The 13246-nt window shown below is 35.1% G+C and overlaps 1 long non-coding RNA gene across 1 annotated transcript; it reads left to right on the top strand.

The window, feature by feature from the left end:
* Positions 1 to 10750: 10750 nt before the first annotated feature.
* On the top strand, positions 10751 to 12617 carry LOC149240070 (uncharacterized). Its single transcript, XR_016245497.1, has 3 exons — positions 10751 to 10878; positions 11045 to 11821; positions 11961 to 12617. It is a non-coding gene; the product is annotated as an uncharacterized LOC149240070 (long non-coding RNA).
* The last annotated feature ends 629 nt before the right edge of the window (positions 12618 to 13246 follow it).

Genomic DNA, 13246 nt, shown 5'->3' with positions numbered 1-13246 from the left:
TGACAATTTTTCTAGAATGTGTTGGATAGGATTTCTAAAGCATAAAGATGAAACATTTGAAAAGTTTAAAGCCTTCAAAGCTTTAGTTGAAAATGAATCAGATCGCAAAATCAAATGCCTCAGATTTGATCAAGGAGGGGAATTTACCTCAGATGAATTCTTCAACTTTTGTGAAGAACATGGAATAAAAATGGAATTCTCCACTACAAGGACACCTCAAAAAAATGGAGTGGTAGAAAGGATGAACATAATTGTTCAACAAATGGCTCATGCTATGCTAGATGAGTCTAGAACTCTTGCAACCTTCTGGGGTGAAGCTGCATTCGCTGTCGTCACTATTCTCAACAAAACAAACATTCGGGTAAACAACACTCAAACTCCTCATGAACTTTGGTATGGTAGGATTCCTACTGTAAAATACTTCAAAGTTTTTAGAAGCAAATGTTACATCAAAGGGACTGATGAAAAACATGGTAAGTTTGAACCCAAAGCAGATGAAGGTATTATCCTTGGTTACTCTTCCCTAAGTAAATGATATAAATGTTATAATAAAAGACTTGGGAAAATTATTGAGAGTATTGATTTTGTGGTTGATGAAACTGCAAAAATCGAAGGCAAATAAAAACCGAAGAGCATGAAGAAGATGAGGATTATCCTTCCACATCAAACCAGACTAATTCTGAAGAAGAATCCAATGAAGCACCAGAAGAATAGATAATGACAGAAGAAAAGATTCCATCTAGGTATGTTAAAAAAAAACATCCAAAGATTCAGATTTTGGGACAGAAAGAGGCAGGTGTGTAGACAGGAAGAACTGTTACAGAATCCTCAAGCTATCTAGCATTGCTTTCCTCCATCAAACCTCAAAATGTCAATGAAGCATGCAAAGATGAATGTTGGGTCAAGGCCATGAATGAAGAGCTTGAGAGGATTGAAAAGAATAATACTTGGGAATTAGTTCCTAGACCTCATGATAAGAATATCATAGGAACCAAATGGATATTCAAAAAAAAGTTGAATGAAAATGGAAAAGTTATTAGAAACAAGGCTAGACTTGTTTGTAGAGGGTATTCTCAATAAGAAGGTATAGATTTTGAAGAAACTTTTGCACCTGTTGCAAGACTTGAAGCCATAAGAATGTTCCTTGCTCTTTCTAGTTTTCATAAATTCAAAGTATACCAAATGGATGTAAAATATTCTTTTCTTAATGGGGACTTAGAAGAAGAAGTATATATTGAGCAACCAGACGGATTCATTCTTAGAAGTGATCCAAAACTTGTATGCAGACTCAGAAAGGCTCTCTATGTTCTAAAACAAGCTCTAAGGGCCTGGTATTATCGTCTTGACAAATATCTTCATCAACAAGGTTTTTCAAAAGGGTCAGTTGATAGCAATCTATATACAAAGATTGACAATGATAAATTGCTAATACTTGTTGTGTATGTTGATGATATCATTTTTGGTAGCAATGAAGAAGCCATGAGTCAAAACTTTGCTTTCGTAATGCAGCAAGAATTTGAAATGTTCCTGCTTGGTGAGCTCACATATTTTCTTGGTCTACAAGTTCAACAAAAGAAAGATATTTTTCTGTCACAAACCAAGTATCTCAAGAAGATCTTGAAAAAATACGGCATGGAAGATTCTAAACTAGTATGTACCCCCATGGTAACAAGATGCAGTATTAGCTCAAATGATGAATCAACAGCAGTACATCAACCAACCTACATATCCATGATTGGTAGTTTTCTTTATCTAATAGGTACCCGATCGACATCATGCATGCAGTAGGAATAGTTGGAAGATTCCAAGAAAATCCAAAGGAATCACACCTTCAGGCAATCAAAAGGATCTTCAAATATCTTCAAGGAACTCAGAATTTTTGTTTATGGTATCCTAGGGATACAGATCTTACACTTCATGCATATACAGATGCAGATTGGGCAGGTAGCATGGATGACAAAAAAAGTACTAGTGGTGGTGCATTCTATATGGGTTCCAGATTAGTGTCTTCGTTCAACAAGAAACAAAGTTCAATTACATTATCTACAGCTGAAGTAGAATATTTGGCTGCTGCATCTTGCTGCACACAACACCTTTGGATGATGCAAACATTACAAGACGTTCAGATCACATGTACTCCACCCATCTCCATTCTATGTGATAATACACGTGCCATTAGTATTTCAAAGAATCTAGTCATGCATTCCAAGACCAAGCACATAAACATCAAATATCATTTTCTCCGTGAACAAGTGCTTGAACAAAAGGTCAAATTGGAGTATGTTCCCTCCAAAGAACATGTTGCTGATATATTCACCAAACCACTGCCTAGAGAGACCTTTGAATATCTAAGATAGAAGTTGGGAGTAGTTGATGCATCATCTTGTTGTTAAAACTTATTTGTTTCAGAGAAATGTTGTTATACACGAGTTTCCTAAAGCATAGTCGCCTACATATGTCGATTTCGGTGTTGACAGCCACGTATCTGTTGGTTTGAAGAAATGGGCTAGACTCAAAATGAATGGAGTCTGATATGGGTATGACTGTAATCATTTGGAATAGGTTCAGGGGGAGCATATGTTTCTAATAATGCATTATTGGCATTATCTTAGAAGATCTTGGTACAAATTCATAGTTGTTTTTGATTCAGGTGGAATAGGTTCATGGGGAGATCATGGTTGCTGGTCTGGATGGTGATTGACACATGTTGCTAATGATAGTTGCTGATAAATATCATAGTCTTGTTTCAGATATTCGGTCTCTATGTCATGTATATCTCTTATTGACAAGGTCATGAAGCGGCCTATTTTGTTTCCTCACTATGCATGGGATGGATGATGTAATGTTCTTGTTCTGACATGTATAAACATTTGGTATATACCCACTTGGTTGGGTGGACGAGTCAAACTTGGTATATCCCCACTTGGTTGGGAGATGGATGTATGTATGAGTCATTAGTGATAGGAAGGTCATTTATGATGTATGTATAGAGTCATATTTTTGGAGACCTTGCTTATATTTAGGGGGAGGATGGACAACACACTTCAGCATATCAGAGAATTCAGCATGTACTCAGGGGGAGCATAACTCTTTGCCCTTGATGACGAAGCGGGAGAGTAACTTGGGGTTGCCATCAAGTCCAAAGGGCGAGATTGTTGGCATTATGGCACAGATTTGGCATTATGACACAGGTGTTGTCCTTGATGGAAACTCACTCAGAGGACAGATCACAATTCAGACTCTTAGAATGAAGAAAAAGAGGTATATGCAGGTTCCCTATTGACCAAGCTGCGTGTACACGTGGGCTCGAAGACCAAAAGACGCATATAGCATACACATGCAATTTCATGGAAGGAAAGGCATGTACATGTTGGAAAACTTAGTTTGGTCCGTGCTATTTGGTCCATGGTATTGTGATCCATGGTATTGGTCCAAGGTATCTTGTTCGAAGTGTTGACCCTAGATATTTGGTCCAAGGTATTGGTTCTAAGTGGTTTTGGTCCATGGTATTGAGTAAGGCCTAAGACTATAAAAGGAGGAGAATATCATTAGGCATGTCACTCAAATATTGAATATCTTATGGAGAGCAAGATCGAAAATATAGGCTATTTGGGCATAGCTGGATCTGAATCAAGGAAGAATCTCAGTGCTTGATGAAGGATAAAATCTATTGATGGGTCAAGATATTAAGGCTTGAAGTGAAGTATCTTTGTGTGGTTTTGATCTTTTATCTGAATAATTGGCGCATGTCGTAATCTGTAAATATGATGATCTGGGTATATCTGATGTCTGAATAGTTGTAAAGGTTAAATCATCATTTACAGTTCTATACGCAGGTTCACTATAGCGAAGGCATGTATATGCGCCGGTTCTGCATAAAAAAACAACATATATATAGGTTCGCCTTGAGAAAAGTGCATATGCATGCAGGTTCGACACGTTGAAGTAGTGTATACCTAATAAAATATTTTTTAGTTACTGATATTTGTTGTTGCAGCGTTCTGGGTTATAGCATGGGTTCTGGTTACTATTTTTGTATTCTGGTTACAGTATTCTGAGAAGTGTTCCAGTTTTGATTGGTGTAAAGGATATTGATTGATGCAGATATATTTGATGGTTGATTTATGTTATTGATGGATCGAGTCTGAAAATTAATGAAATGTGGTCCCTGGAAGAAAAGAGAAGGTTGTAGCCTTCTGTAGGCCTGCACCTACGTACCAGTGAACACAACATTTAGTACAAGAGCTAGGAAGTTGTAGCTCCCTTCCAAGAGAAGTTGGAGAACGAGAGAAGGTTGTAGCTTTGTGCTGGTAGAAGCCTGCGTACTGGTATAAGTTTGCACTGGTACAAAAAATTGTAATGGAAGTTTCTTATTAAAAGAAGATAGAGACGATTGAAGTAGGTGGTTTTCACCCACATTGGGTTTCCACCGTATATCTTGTGTTCATATGTGTGATTGCCTGTTCTATTTTACTGCACCTGGTTACTGTTTATATGGTTCTGATGCATAGATTAAAGATCAACTGATGATGAATTAACTAAGTTATAAGTTTGAAGAGTATACGCTAGTTGCCTTACATACATCTACGTATATACGCAAGTTTAATTAACTAAAGTAGCGTATATGAATCTAATTATGGAAATGAAATATTGTTGACTTGATAATAGTGATTCATCCCCCCCCTCAGTATTATTTCCAACAAAAACCTTATTAGGGGTAAAGTGGTGAGAACGTAGATTATTTAGGCATTGAAAGCAGTGGAGTGTCCTCTTCAACAAGGCATGCAGAGCATCCTCTTCAGCACGACCTAGCATCATTTCCAATGGAATATGGAGCCCCTTCTTGAGAATTAGCGTAAGGATTCTAGGCCCTGCTTGACCATTAGTGTAAGAGTGATTGTGCTTCAATCATGTGACTAGATACATATATGTTCCTAGATACATGCATGTTCCCTCTTTTTTCTATTCTATGATAGAGATGTAGTAGAGATGCACAGAAGATGCCGAGTTACCAAACAAGAGACAACGCAGTTTCAGTTGGAGAAGCAACAGGGTTGAGTATTGGTACATCCATACATATGATACCACGTGGAAACAACCATAGCCATGTGTTGCTCCCACTCTTCTCTGTCTTTTTCCTTTCTAAGAAAACTAACTGCCTCTCTAAGAAAACTAACTGCAACTACTTCCTTAGCCTCACTACTGGATTGGAGGTAACTCCAACATGTCACACAGATCTCGTTTACCAATCCTCCTTCAAGTTTACTAGTAAACTGCTCTCAGGGGACACAAAGGCCACATTTCTTTTCAGCGGGACAACATTATTTTTATGCACAGGGGATACATAAACTAGGTATGATTAACAGATGGTTCAAGCATCCTACATTGTTTATGCAACTTCATTCACAATCAAGTGAGTATACTGTTGTTTCATCCACGCCATCATATTTTTGTAATTGAGTGTCATCTGATGGATGTTTATTGGAATCACTTGCTCGTTTTCCTTTTCAAATGCATAAATTGTGCATTGTATGAATGGTATGTATAACCATGGTTGTAGATGCATGAGTAGCTCTAGGTATAGTAGCAGGGGAAGCAAGGGTTATGGAGCCTGAACAAGCAACAGAACGGAACCAAAAGAAGGGTCTTTCGCTACCAGCCATGCCCTGAGGAATGGAAGCAAAAGAAGGGTCTTCGGCTACCAGCCATGCCCTGAACGAGCAACGGAACAGAATCAAAAGAAGGGTATTCCCGAAGCAAAAGAAGGGTTTTAGACTAATAGGCATGCCCTCAATGAGAAATGGAATGGAACTGAAGAAAAAAAGGGTCTTCTGCTAATAGCCATGCCCTTAACGGATCGTCATCGGCCTGAACAGATCACAGAGCTTGTTTCACGCGGCCTTCCTCCCCATTGCAAAGCTGGTTTCGTCATAGGACATCCTCACTCTTAATACCTTAGCTACTGGGGTGATATGTGCAATTTATTCAGCCTCTCTGCAAGCTATGGATATGGATCTGTTGTGCAATTTATTCAAGCTGCACGCTATGGATATGGATTTGTTGGATTTTGCTTCCCTGCATACAACATGGTAAGTACATTCCAGAGATGCCATGTGGTAGCAGCATGTGTTGTGCAACCGCCACGCGCTGCTGCTATGTTGTGGCAACGACGTGTTGTTGGTGTGGCCTGTGGAGTGTTGCTTATCAGAGATCTTATAAAACTAGTGTATACAAGCATTTTCATAGCATGTTCCTCGGCTACTGTTTAATGCCCTGGATTAATGTCAGCATTAGTTTCACTCGCAAGTAGCATTTATCAACCGTTTGAAAATGTGAACAAATAAACAATGATAACCTATACTTTTGTCTCTGCTTTTTCCTCCGTGCATCGTGAAGAGGCCAAAATGGCAAATCAATATGTACTTAGAAACTTTGATTATAGTTAATCAGCGAGCACAGAAAAATAGCTCAACTAATACTAACCTCCGATTATCAATCAATTACTATAATCCCAGATCGGCCTATGACAAGGACTAATAAAGATGCCAACATTGGCCATGGTAACAAAATCAACTTATAGTCATGACATTTTTTTTTTCAGAGAGAAAATCCATATATGGCCTCAGCCCTCATGATTACAATATGGCCGAAGCCAGTCAGAATACGGCCGAAGCCAGAATACAATACGGCCGAAGCCGGGCAGAATACAGCCGAAGCCGGCAGATACGTTAGAGCCGTCACAAATCGCCGAAGGGGGACCTCCGCAGGGTTCGAACTCGGCTGGGGGGAGTGAAAGCCATCCGCCCCAACCGTCTTATCATGCACGCTGGGTGCAACTTATAGTCATGACATAGTAATAGGATAAATCGTAAAGAACAAAGAAGCAAGCGCACGTAAGCGGGTAAAGGAGTGAATCATATGTAGTATGGGAATGGATAAATTTGCCATCCACACAATTCGGATATCAATTTCGTTTACTCGAGAGATGATTAAATCATATTTATTAAGCATTGAACATTATAATTTAAATGATTAAAATAACTACATTATTAATTTGTTTTTTAATAAATTATATTGAGTATATTTATATAAATAAATAAATCATAAATTTTAATATTTACACTTCAATTCTTATTATCTCGGCCGTTGCAGGGTATAATCCGTAAATTATATTGAATATATTTATATAAATAGATTATAAATTTTAATATTTACACTTCAATTCTTATTATCCAGGCTGTGGCAGGGTATAACGGGGTAATGCCAGGGTGTATTTACACTTCGATTCTTATTATCTCGGCCGTGGCAGGGTATAACCCGTAAATTATATTGAATATATTTATATAAATTAAACATAAATTTTACTATTTACACTTCAATTCTTATTATCCAGGCTGTGGCAGGGTATCATGGGGTAATGCCACGGTGAATTAGTTTGGTGTTTCACGAAAAAAAAATTAATGTTTCACGAAAAAAATTAAATGCATCTGGCTATATATATTTATATTTGGAGTTGTCTATAGTGCGATTTTTTGGAGATTCCGGTGACGGAATCCGGCGGAAGAAATTGGGATTAAATCATAATTTGTTGCAGTTAAAATGATTTTTTAATTGCATATTCGGATTCAGCACCCTGAAAAACCCCTGCAAAGCTTTGATTGTGCAGAAACTAGTTATCAAACTTGCGATTCCAATAAATTGCTGCAAGATTTTCACCAGAAAAACCCGCTGGAAAGGCTTTCAAAAAGTCGCCTACAACTGCTTTATATTTATTTATTTATTTTGAAATTATTTTAATTTTTTTTCATGAGTTTGGGTTTTATTTCTTAATCATTGCACATTTAAATTTGTAAATTGCAGATATTTTATATATATATATATATATTTTGGGCCATCAGAGTTAAATTTTTTAATTGTTTAAATCTAAGTATAAGATATATTGCCCTTACATTAATAGATAAATAACTCGAAAAATATTGGTAACCTGTTTTTAGTAACAGGACAGCAGCCCCATAAAAACTCCGGTAACATGTGTTGTCCAACCTTTAATAAACTCTGAAATAACACCTCCATTGAATGTGGTAGCGGTACAGAATGACTCTGAAGCGTTGAGGAATCCATTAACATCTTAACTTTACATCCAGAACTGAAAATCCTCACATCTTAATAGGAATCTCTTCATTTTTGCGATATTACCGACTCCACTACATTTAACAAATAACACCCCATTGGGGCGCCCTATATATTTGTTAAGCCATCAATATATTTTATAATTTCTGGTGTGGATGTTAAATGAGAGTAAGTTTGGCATGCACTGACTATTGAGAAAATGAATTTAATGGCAATAAGGCCTTAATTTTTATTTAAATATATGATGTCAATATTGTAATGTTTAATTTTGTTGTGGTATTAGGCACAAGAATTTATGTTTGTTTATCTGAAAAACGTTTAAATTTAAGAGTTTACGATTGTTTATCACCTCTAAAATGAACGAAGAATTGATTGAAAATTATAATAAATGTAATTTTTAAATATATATATATATATATATATAAAAGAGTCCATACATATAAAAGAGTCCATATATATATTTGTTTTTAAAATACAGATTTTATTTTATTTAGAAAGTTTAATATGTGAAATATTAAAAAGTTTTGTATAAATTTAATTTTTTATATTAAATTTTGAATTATTTTTCTAATTATAAAAAATAAATATTATCTTTCTTAATCTAATTCATTATATATATAATAAATATACTCTATAATAGCTTAAAATCTTTTTACAGGGAAATGTTTAAAATTTAAAACCACGTTTTAAAAGATATTAATAAATAAGAAAAATTCTCCCATGCTTAAAAAGTATATAAGGTTTTGCTAATATCTTAATCAACTTTGCTAATATCTTAATCAACAAAGGGGAAGAGCTCAAAAATGAAATGCTATAGTATCGTAAATCCAATCACATGTTTATGTTTAGACTTTAATTTCAACTCAAAATTTCTTTCTTAAATTTTTCCTATGTAGTGATTATTGCTTTATTTATATAAAAAAGGGAAAGAATACAAAATTAATTATTTTTTTCTTTTGTATTATTGGAATTATAAATTTTATTATAAAATTATTGGAAAACAAAAAAATGTCTTATAACTAAGTTTTATATACTATGAAGATTATAAGTGTAAATTTAAAAGGAAATTTTATATACTATAAACATTATAATATTCAAATTTAAAGAGAAGTCTTTTGTCTCACAAACGAAAAAGTCTGATATACAAATTTATTTTAAAAATAAAAAAATCCTATACACGCTTAACCATAACTTAAAAATAGATTATTATTATATATCATTATAACCATATAATGCATTTAAAAAAAAACACTTTTTAACATATATCACATGATAAGAACTTATATTATTTTTCTTCTTTTAATTTATGTTATATATATATATATATATATATATATATATATATATATATATATATATATATATATCTTATTATAAAAATGTAATAATATCTTTTTCATTTTTATCTTTTAAAAGATCTAAGAGAGTTGATAATTTGATAGAAACTTAGTACTATCTTTCGTGTCACTGTTAAGTTATAATTTACATAGTAATTGTGTTAAATATACATAAAATATATTTAAAAGAAATGAGAAACATAAATCATATTGCAAAAATTTAATAATATTTTTTTAAATTTTTTTTTTTTTTAAGATCTAAAAGAATTGATAACTTAACAATATTGGGAGAGGATAAAAGAATTGATAACTTAACAATATTGGGAGAGGATCAAGTTTAGATTGATACATCTATATGTCCTAAAGTATATTAATTATATGATACAATAATTGTATTATATATATCATTTTTTATAAGTATTTTTTAAATAGACTATATTATAAAATCTTAATAATATTATTTTTCCAAATAATTTCACGAAATTATTAATTTGATAGTTCTTGAAACATATTTATTAGGAAATTTTACTTTTTAAACCCTATCATAACACAATAATACATAAATTAAAAACAATAAGCTAACTAATTCATATATTTCACATTTCAATAATTCAACTAAGCAAATATAAACTTATTGAATAAAAATATTTCATTCCCAAACTAATTTTTCGAACAATAAATATAATGTGATACCATGTTTCACTACGAAAACCAATATGGTAATTACTTAATTAATAAATATAATTTGATACCATGTTTCACTACGAAAACAAATATGGTAAATTTTTGAAGTAATAAATATAATTTGATAACATGTTTCACTACGAAAACAAATACCTATGTGCCTAAGGGAAAGTAAACAATTTTAAAATATGGTTTACGAAGAGATAACAAGTATTTGTGTACCTAATGGAAAGTAAAATAAAATAAAATATGGTTTTGGAAGAGATAACAAGTACAAATCTGTAAACGGTGGCCCACTCTGATGCTGCCCATGCTGGCCGACAGGCCTGTTGCACCTTCGTGAGCATATTTAATGGCTATTGTGAGTGGCAGTTGAGGTTGCCGTGCTGCCGGACAGCTTGCTGACTTGATAACATGTATGACTTCCTTTGAATTCCCGACCGAAGTGACATTTCACCAATTCGTCGGCAAATCCGAATACGGCGTGGCATCTTCATTTTCATTATTTCCGACCTTTTTCTTACTTCACTTGAGAGGAACTGCATATTTGTTTGTATTACAAGTAGCCCACGCTGATGACTTGTATAGCAGGATTTCCACTGCCAAATAACGCGAGCTAACGAGCTTCTGATCTGATCGACTGAATCTCGGTTTGAATTAGCAGAGCCTACTCCTTTATCAGTTTTATATAAAGATCTTGATATAGTAGAATATGGCTAGGGTTGAGGTAGATCAATTAGTCTCTGCGTCTTTGCATTGCCATGTTTATGTTTAGTATTAATTTTGTTTTGGTAACTTTGCTTCTGACTGATCTGGAGCGAGATTTAAACTTTGCATAACTTTCCCTTCACCGACTATGTTGTAATCCCACGATGTATTGCTTGCTTGTGCAGATTACTACGGCGCCAGCTGAATTGATTGGAGGCCAAGAACAAGTGAAAGCCGTCGAGGAAGCTGTGAGAATTACAGAGATCGAACCCACGACCGAAAAAGTTACTAAACAAGAAGCCTCGGCCTCCATTCCCCTTGAAGAGGATCCCGTGGCTGAAAAAACAGTAGTGTAAGCTCCGCCACTGTGGAGAGACCTGCAGAGAAATTGATTGTAACTCCACCTGTCCCGCGCCCAAAGCAGAATCGGCGGCGGTGGAATCCCAGGAAGCGGAAAAGCACAAATGTGAGGCTCTTCAAGTACCCCAAGAAGGCGAACTCGTTAAAGAAGTGTCTATTGAAGCGGCAACAAAAAATCATGAACAATCATCGGGTAAGGAAGAGGCTCCTGCCGCTGTTGTAATGGCAGCAGAAGAAAAGGCTGAAGAATTATTGATCAAGGAAGAAGCACCTGCTGAAATTCCAGAAGAAAAAGTTGAATCTGTTTAAGAGAGTGCTTTTCAAGAAGGAAGGCCGGCTGAAGCATCTCGCGCTGAGGAGAAGGCCCAGGGTGAGCGTAAAGGTCAAGGATAAATGGATATCTATGTAAAGCAAATTATATATATGTGTGTGTTTTGAGGGGACAAGGGGGATCATTTTGGGTGGGTGTTTATTTAGTCAGCTTATATCAGTATGGTATTATGGAGGATATTTGGTTTAGGTACGAGTTCGATCCAGTGCAGTTCGTGCTTACTTCTATTAATTTCTGTAGTGTCAATGATTTGCTCGGCCAGATGTCTCAGGTATTTGAAGTTAAATGCTGCAACCATTTCAAAATCATAGACATATATGTTGGAAAGCTTTTGTATTAGTTATAGTTTGCTGTTAATGCGATAGATATATTTTGCCCTACTAATTAGTGTTAATAATCATCAACGCCAGATGTGATTTTCAGTACATAGAAAGGTTGAGATGCAGCATATTTAAGGTAATTTTTGTTGAAATCGTAATTTCAACGCTGCCTACGTACACATCCAAAACCGCCAGCATGAAACCACAAACCGCCCAGACGATATCGCACCACCTTCCAGCGAAAAGCAGTTTCCGTATATTGGCCTCCGATGCTTTTTGGTGCAGGCACGTGGCTCTCGCCTGACGTAATCAGCTCTGACATATGGGGAGCTATCGTTCACTCAAGTGAGGGCTTCCAATATCTCTCTCCACCGTCCGATTTACTCCATCGCTCTCCACCGTCGATCCACCAAAGCTCTCCAAACCTGCATACGGCAAATATTAAATGTTGCGTGGAGTAATTTAAAAACTTGGTTGACCATACCCTTCTTTAATACATTGTCATAAACTTAGGTGAATAGTTAAAGTTTTTAATATGGGTATGGGCACGTTTCAATATTTTTTTTATATATGTTTTTTTTAATATACGGCATGTATTAATGTTCGTAAAAAACATGTTGTAATTTTTCAAGCGTGTTCGCAGCAGTGAGAAAGAACTGTGTGATGTAATTTTTGTGTAGCGAAAAACCATGTGTGGTTTTGCACAGCAGTGCATAAATAAAATGATGGAGCCTATTTGTATGCATATGTAAATTTTATTACAGCAGTAAAATGTTTTTCACTGCAGTGAATGTAAAATGTAAAAGGGGATTTACAGCAGTAAATCCAGCTCAGTGAATTCTCAGGTGAAAACACAGTGAATGTTTTTTTTGTTGAATGTTTTTCTTGTGGTGAATCCCTCTCAGTAACAGAGGATGAATATGTATGAGGCAATATATTTTTGAATAGAAATGCTTGGTGTCAGTTTAATGGTGTCATCTGAGTCATTTTGTTTCTAAGAGGTTTTCTGTCAAAAGATCCTGGACAGAGTAAACAGAGCATTGGCTCTGTCGTAAACATATTGTTTGTTTTTGGTATTTTGCATAAAAAATATCCAACAATTTTAACCCGGAAATGAGAAACATCGTTGAAGCTGAGTCATGTTATGAGTGGGCAAGCTAGGACAAATAGTAATTATTATCGACAAATCTGCATAGATTAATTTTTTGATTTCGGATGCCGAGTATTTACGCTGATTCGAAATGGGTAATGGGAAACTATAAATATATAAAATCAGTGTGTAGTGTCACTGGGATAATTGATATCTTTCTGCTTGGACTGCGGTGATCTATGATATGCATTCATGTGTATCTGCTTGCCTTTCCCCAACGCTTTCC

The sequence above is a fragment of the Pinus tabuliformis genome, chromosome 8 (assembly GCF_031772625.1).
Source record: "Pinus tabuliformis cultivar Carrire ecotype Pingquan chromosome 8, CPIR1, whole genome shotgun sequence".
Taxonomy (NCBI): domain Eukaryota; kingdom Viridiplantae; phylum Streptophyta; class Pinopsida; order Pinales; family Pinaceae; genus Pinus; species Pinus tabuliformis.
Note: the sequence above shows the minus strand (reverse complement) of the source record. Positions and strands in the feature narration are given on the sequence as shown.